At 45.3% G+C, this 8,283-nt stretch overlaps 1 long non-coding RNA gene across 1 annotated transcript; it reads right to left on the reverse strand.

Moving 5' to 3' along the window:
* Positions 1-228: 228 nt before the first annotated feature.
* Positions 229-6,282, reverse strand: LOC308110393. Its single transcript, XR_013935386.1, has 3 exons — positions 6,223-6,282; positions 1,679-1,883; positions 229-663 (listed from the first exon to the last, which is right to left on the reverse strand). It is a non-coding gene; the product is annotated as an uncharacterized lncRNA (long non-coding RNA).
* Between the last annotated feature and the right edge of the window lie 2,001 nt (positions 6,283-8,283).

Consider the following 8,283-nt stretch of genomic DNA (forward strand, 5'->3'; position numbering starts at 1 on the left):
AATCGTTAAGAAGAATCGAACACATATAAGATGTACGATTCTGATGGAATTGATCCATTGGAACCGGTTCTAAGTCAGAACCGGTTTTCGATTCCCATCCCTAGGCAACACTGCCGTAACACACACACTCTTCCTGCTTCCAGCAGGTGGCGCTATGGCTGATGGTCATCATTGTGATGTGGCTGTCCGGCATAGTTTTCTAAATCTTTCAGTGTTTGGACTCAAACAGAGCGAGAAACACTTTTCTCTTTTATTTAAATTCATATTAAACCTGCATACAGATCAGTCGGGAAATATGGGTTTACTGATGGATCTCACACACACACACACACACACACACACACACACACACACACACACACACACACACACACACACACACACACACACACACACACACACACACACACACACACACACACACACACACACACACACACACACACACACACACACACACACACACACGTCCTCCAGTCTCATGCGGGACGATGTTCTTCATCCTCCTCTTCCTCAGGTTTGTGTTTCAGAGCGACCTCAGAGCGGACGCTGTGCTTCATCGCCCTCTGCAGGATCCACGTCAACATGTGGACGCTCACAAAGGCTCCGCCTGCAGCCCAGAACCAGTTCCTCCTGATCCAGGACTGGGACCTCATGACAGGACTGCAAGGGGGGGGGGGGGGGGGGGGGGGAGAGAGAGACAGAGAGAGACGGAGAGAGGGAGAGAGAGACGGAGAGAGAGAGAGAGAGAGACAGAGCGACAGAGACAGAGAGGGAGAGAGAGAGAGAGAGAGCGAGAGAGCGAGAGAGAGAGAAACAGAGAGGGAGAGAGAGAGAGAGAGACAGAGAGAGAGACAGAGAGGGAGAGAGAGAGAGAGAGAGGGACACAGAGACAAAGTCATGATTTAAATATTTTCTATAGTTTTACACTGTTAAGCTTTAAAAGTGTGTTTTCTGAGAATAAGCTGCTGAAAGTAACTAAAAAAGTAACTGCTAGTATAACTGTTACTTTTCAAAACAAGTAATCAGTAAAGTAACTACGTTAGAAACTGTGGCAACACTGGTGAAGACTGCTGGCTATGGAGGAGCTTTGGGGCCACGAAACAATAGAAAATAAAAACAATTATGTTTCATTATCTTTTTCATTTTTCTTTCATTATGTACTTTGAAAATTGCAGAAGAGTATTCGGGCCACTGGAAAAAAAACCTCAGACGCTTCAGAAAAAAAGTCGGAAATCAAAGTCGAGTTATTTTTTTATAATACAAAAGATAATGTAATGAGTTGAGAAGTTTTCTTCTTTTCTGTTTTTCCTCCGGGTCCACCCCTAATCACAACCACATGTATTAGATAAGACTAGATAAGACGAGATAAGACGAGATAAGACGAGATAAGACTAGATAAGACGAGATAAGACTGCTCACTGCTTCTCAACATTTTGATTTTTAACAGCATGTCTTTGTTTTAATAAGAATTAATTTAACTTGAAGCCCTGAAGTCTCTTCCAAGTTCCAATACTGATAAATACACTGTGTTTTGGAGCTAAAAGAGACAGAATTTCTTTGTTATAAAGCCAATTCTGAAGCATAGTTTCTACCCGCAATGTATTTTGTACAAGCGGCCACATGCTCTGGCGTCAGTGTCGCTGCCATTCGGTCTCTAAATGACATCACTCGTTACCTGGTGTGGTTACTTGCTCTTGGTGGCAGCAGGAGGTGAAACGTACGACACGATGCCTGGCTCGGGGATGTAATCCTCTCTGGGTTTATGCAGCAGGGGATGCGTCTTCAGATTGTACCAGCCCCAGTGAATCAGTCCCAGACTTGTGCCCATCACAATCAACACCTTGTAATTCTTCCAGAACTTCTGTAAAGCCATGACTGAGCTGGGAAACAGGACAGAGCAACAGTCACACGACAGTCACAGTAAAGTTCACCACCGACTGGATTTCTGATGCTGCTTCAATACATCGGAACCATATTGTGCAGATTTAATATCACTGGTTGCTTCTTTCCATTAACAGGCGTTGACGAAGCCCCTGGGTCACATGCTAAGGCGCTGGTTCAAATCCAGCCTTTCTGTGTGGAGTTTGCATGTTCTGTTCTCTGTTTGCGTGAGCTTCCTCCCAGCAAGGTAAGGTTATTCACAGCGCCGTTCAAACACGGGGCTATTTACAGTGCAGGAGAAAGAAATATATTAAAACAATTAATGAAGAATCTTAATCTCCAGATCTCTGTGTTTCCCACCACCACTGACCAGATGGTCACTTTAGAACCAAACTCCACCCTCCCTCAGCAAACGGCTCAGTTAGGTCTTTATTTACCATCAGATCAACATTAACAGAATGTTAAGCTCACTTCTGGAACCCCAGACACTCACTGTGCACTCGTTCAAAATGTTCAACTTAACGCAAAAACAGCCACAGCCTACTTCCTGTATCCACAACCAGCTACTTCCTGTATCCACAACCAGCTACTTCCTGTATCCACCACCAGCTACTTCCTGTGTCCACCACCAGCTACTTCCTGTGTCCACCACCAGCTACTTCCTGTATCCACCACCAGCTACTTCCTGTATCCACAACCAGCTACTTCCTGTATCCACCACCAGCTACTTCCTGTGTCCACCACCAGCTACTTCCTGTATCCACCATCAGCTACTTCCTGTATCCACCACCAGCTACTTCCTGTATCCACCACCAGCTACTTCCTGTATCCACCACCAGCAACTTCCTGTGTCCACAACCAGCTACTTCCTGTATCCACCACCAGCAACTTCCTGTGTCCACAACCAGCTACTTCCTGTATCCACCACCAGCTACTTCCTGTATCCACAACCAGCTACTTCCTGTATCCACCACCAGCTACTTCCTGTATCCACCACCAGCTACTTCCTGTATCCACAACCAGCTACTTCCTGTATCCACCACCAGCTACTTCCTGTATCCACCACCAGCTACTTCCTGTATCCACCACCAGCTACTTCCTGTTTCCAGGGTTTGACATTAAGGATTTTGACAACTTTTTACCTGCTTGAAGTTTAATGTAAATCTATAAGTTGGGTAAAGTATGAATTCGACCAATAAATCCATTGTAATGTTTCTGTAATTGCTTTTTGAATAAACTTGAGGTAATTTGACTCCAATTAAAAATGACTAGACAAACTTAATAGTACTTCAAAAATTATTTTTACAGTTTAACTTCTTTCCATGAGAGTATCCATGTAGGTTCTGACATAGTACTGAAATATTTAGACATTTAGCCTATCAGAGTTCATTTACATATTTAATTTATTTACACATTAACACAGTCATTTCATTTACCTTAGAATAGTTGAAAACAACTATTATATACAAGTACTGCATTAATGATTTAAAGGGAAGAATTAAATTCTTGTGCATACTAGAGAATTAATGAGTAAATAGTTTTAGACAGAAAGTACATTGTAGTATCATAATTAACTGATATTATTCAGTGACTAGAGTACACCAATAAAAACACACAAACTGATGCATGACAGAGTGCAGTACTGTAGTACACAAACTGACAAAATGTGGATCCAGTTTGTCACTGAAATATTTAGAAAACAAGTATTGAAGTACAATTCATGAACATTGAGAAGTTCTTATTCCAGGAGTCTGATGGAGGGACAGCTTCAGGAACTTGCTCATCTATACTGCAGTAGGGAAGCAACAATCACGTGTTTCACTTCTGATCTGATCCTGATCCTGAATTTGTTTATCTGCTGATACTATTCCGATACCAGAGCTGTTTGCTTTAATATTATTATTATTGTTGACTTTATATGAGGCTGTAATAAACTCCTCTCTACAGTAAAGTATGAAATGTACTAATGTATACATGTATTCTCTCTAAAGACAACTTGAGGTTAGTATCAGGTCAGTAAAGGAAGCAGTACAAAGTATTTTAGCTCCATGTGGACAATGTGGGGGTCTGCGTGACGTCATCATCTCATAATAAACTAGTTCTACCTTTAGAACCTCAGAATGACTTTATTAATCCCTGGGGAAATTCTTGAGCAAGGCAGCAGCAACACAATGTTTTAATACGCTGACGTCTGGCGGCAGAGTACCGCCTCGCTGTACCACAGCTTTGCTAACATCCACCTTGCTGTGTTGCTTTGCTAACATCCACGTTGCTGTGTTGCTTTGTGGTTTTTTGAGTGTAAAATCCGTCCAATCAGCAACATGTTGCCATGAAAAGTTGGATAGCACAGTGCTACTTCCCTAGCCTGCTCGCTGGCTGCAAACTGTGGACTGGATTTCCTGACTCATTCCTCCTGGTCTCATTGAGACCCGCCTCCCTTCAGGAAATCCAGTCCACAGTTTGCAGCCAGCGAGCAGAGCAGCAGCAGGGAAACACTGGGGATCATTTCAGCACCATGGAGCAGACCAGGATCATGGAGCAGACCAGGATCATGGATCAGACCAGGATCATGAAGCAGACCAGGATCATGGATCAGGAACCTCTGCAGGTTGGAGCGGAAATTTCTGATCCATGAACGATACGTTGATATCGGAACCCGATCCTGTATCGGACCCATGCCTAAAAACCACAAATTCGTTCAAGCAACGTGGGCAGATGATTCACTTGCCCCCAGCAAAGCTTTACTAGCCCCGGACGTCCGGACAAGCCTCGATGTCGATTCCGGATTCTATTTATTGTCATTTCTTTTTTAGCACTGTACTAATCCCAGAGGGGGAACCTCATACCGATTGACCCATCGGTAGCAGCCGCACAGAGCAGCGCTCAAGGGGAGCTGGGGCCTTGCTCTGGGACCTCCCGGGTCTCTCTCTGGGACCTCCCGGGTCTCGCTCTGGGACCTCCCGGGCCTCTCTCTGGGACCTCCCGGGCCTCTCTCTGGGACCTCCCGGGTCTCGCTCTGGGACCTCCCGGGCCTCTCTCTGGGACCTCCCGGGTCTCGCTCTGGGACCTCCCGGGTCTCTCTCTGGGACCTCCCGGGTCTCTCTCTGGGACCTCCCGGGCCTCGCTCTGGGACCTCCCGGGCCTCGCTCTGGGACCTCCCGGGCCTCGCTCTGGGACCTCCCGGGTCTCGCTCTGGGACCTCCCGACACACGGAGAATATGCAAACTTCACTCGACCTATTGCCCGCGATGGGCAGGCTCTATGGGCTGGATTTGAACCCACGACTTTCTTGCTGTGAGGCGAGAGCACGAACCACTGCTCTACCGTGCTGATGTCAGCAAAACTTGTTTTTATTGCAGATGTTTTAGCTGATGTTACCATTATTATTATTATTGTTATCATTATTATTATTATTATGAGTAGAAAAATAAAAATCCCCATATTCAAGAAATCCAACGTATGGCCTTATTAAACCAAACGGCATCCTCAGATTCTGCAGCTCCATCAGGGGCAGGTCGTCCGCCATTATTGTTGAGTGACATCGTGGGCAACAGGTGGAGAGGCAGGGCCATGACATCATTGTTTTCAGCCCATCCACACCTCAAAGCTGAGGTGGCATCTTGAAATTGCCCCACTCTGTAACCTGTTTTAAAAACAACAACATTGTGGCTCCTAAAACGCTGCGGCGTGCGGATGAGCAATCAAAAACGATGCGTTCACACGAAACGATGTTGTCGTGAGGAGACCAAAAATAAATAGGCAGAACGAAGATTCGACTAAAAGGTTTTTAATTGTAGACGACTACGACAACTGGCGACAGCCCGAGCTGGAAGCAGGTGCCGGGTCCAGGTGTCATGGTGACCGGGACCATGAAGGCATGGCCGGCTTTCCTCATAAAGCCACACAGGCGGCTGAGTAGGGCGCCATCAACTGGAGGGACGCTAAATTGCATACTCCAAAGAAATAACATTTTAGAGTCCCTTGTGTTTGAAATCCAGCCGTCCAAACTTGTAGATTTGATATTTACTTTGGATTGCACCGTTACTCGGCACCATTCCTTTATTCTCCAGGATATTCGCACTAAACCTGCTTATATTATATCACCATTATTAAAATATTTTTTCAATGGACTTGTGTAATAGCATTTCATTGTCTTGTCTTGACACTTAAATGAATAAGTGTGTACAAGCTGCGTTTACACAGTGAGCAGTATTGAACTGAATGAAGCAAAAGACCAGGTCTCTAACCAGAGACACGGCAGCACGCGCACCGAGTGACACGCCGCTGAGCAAAATCAGAAACAACGTTCAATAATGAGAGGAACAGAGCGGAGCTCACCTTCAGTAGGGGACTGTGTGACACGGGTCCTCCACCATGTTTCGGCTTCTTTTTCACGTCATTTCCGCTGTGTGTTACGTATGATTACCTTTCCGCTTCTTAAAGCCACAGCGCGGCGCCATCTTGGATGGGTCACCCTGCGCCTCCAAGCGCATTAATTGTTACTGAGGACGCTGTCGTCCAACTATCATGATCATAACTTCCCGAATTTTCACACATAAAAAGTACGTGCTTTCATGCTGAAATACTTTGTTATGCATCTTCACAAAGACTGATATATGATCCGGCCTATTAACAAATGTATGAATTAAGAAATAGACTGATCATTTGGACTTGTTTCTCTCGCTCTCTCTCTCACATGTACACAACAACAAAACACCTTCATATTTTTGTTTTTGTGGGTCTTTAAGTATTTTTTTTTTTTAAACTATTTCTGGCAAGTGCACGCACGTGTGTGTAAGTGTATAAGGGGTTGTATAAGTTAACATATCCACCCACCCATCTATCTATCTATCTATCTATCTATCTATCTATCTATCTATCTATCTATCAAATATTGAAAGTGTGTATAGGTGAGTAAATTACCAGTTTTGCTATAATCTGGCGCATTTACAATTTGTATTTATATATGACAGTTCATTAATGTGCGTTGTCCCCAAATAAATAAATATATATATATATATATATATATATATATATATATATAAATAGATAAATAGATAAATAAATAAATAAAAATCGGCAGAAAGAAGGTAGAGATTAGAATCATGCTGCTCACAACTTCATGCAGCAGGTCATCAGACTGAGGTTCACTATCAGAGGAAGACCGAGGAAGGTCCACTGCTCGGCTCTCTTCAGCTCCCTTCAACTTTTTGAAAACAAAACACGAGTAAAGTTGTTTGTTCTGCGTTACAGTTTATCTCGATTGGTTTGGCTCATTTCTTGAAACAGAAATTCCATTCTCAAACCAACATGGACGACCCTGGGGCACCCAGTGGGACCCTGGGGTACCCAGTGGGACCCCGGGGTACCCCCTGGGCACTTCTTCACAACAGATTTCAGATTCTCATTCCTTTCATCAAATTGCAAATGTCGAGCACATCTTTGCAAATGATTAATTACAGTAGCCAGTCAGCACAATTACCAAATGTATATATCTTGCTGATGTAAACTAACTGTTGATTGTCAGTCAGATGGTTTTACTCTCTAAAACATGTCAGTGTTATTTCATTGTGTCAGCCATCACACGCACAGGAGTTCATTCAATTGTCAGAATTAGTCAGGAACATAATACCGTGTATAACATCACATTACATGAGATCAATATCTTCTGCTGATTGATAAATGGACTCAGGTGAATCTAGAACTTGACTCATGTTTGTAGTTGTGTGGGACAATGTCGGCTTCCACCACGGCACGCTCATCAAGGCTCAACAGGGCTCACCAGGGCTCATGAGGGCTCATCAGGGCTCAACAGGGCTCAACAGGGCTCATCAGGGCTCATCAGGACTCATCAGGGCTCATCAGGGCTCAACAGGGCTCATCAGGGCTCATCAAGGCTCAACAGGGCTCACCAGGGCTCATGAGGGTTCATCAGGGCTCAACAGGGCTCATCAAGGCTCAACAGGGCTCACCAGGGCTCATGAGGGCTCATCAGGGCATATCCGGACTCATCAGGGCTCATGAGGGCTCATCAAGGCTCATCAGGGCTCATCAGGGCTCAACAGGGCTCATCAGGGCTCATCCGGACTCATCGGGGCTCATCGGGGCTCATCAGGACTCATCAGGGCTCATCAGGGCTCATCGGGGCTCATCGGGGCTCATCGGGGCTCATGAGGGCTCATCAGGGCTCAACAGGGCTCATCAAGGCTCAACAGGGCTCACCAGGGCTCATGAGGGCTCATCAGGGCATATCCGGACTCATCAGGGCTCATGAGGGCTCATCAAGGCTCATCAGGGCTCATCAGGGCTCATCAGGGCTCATCAGGGCTCATCCGGACTCATCGGGGCTCATCGGGGCTCATCGGGGCTCATCGGGGCTCATCGGGACTCATCGGGACT

The sequence above is a fragment of the Lipophrys pholis genome (assembly GCF_963383615.2).
Source record: "Lipophrys pholis genome assembly, chromosome: 5".
Lineage (NCBI taxonomy): Eukaryota > Metazoa > Chordata > Actinopteri > Blenniiformes > Blenniidae > Lipophrys > Lipophrys pholis.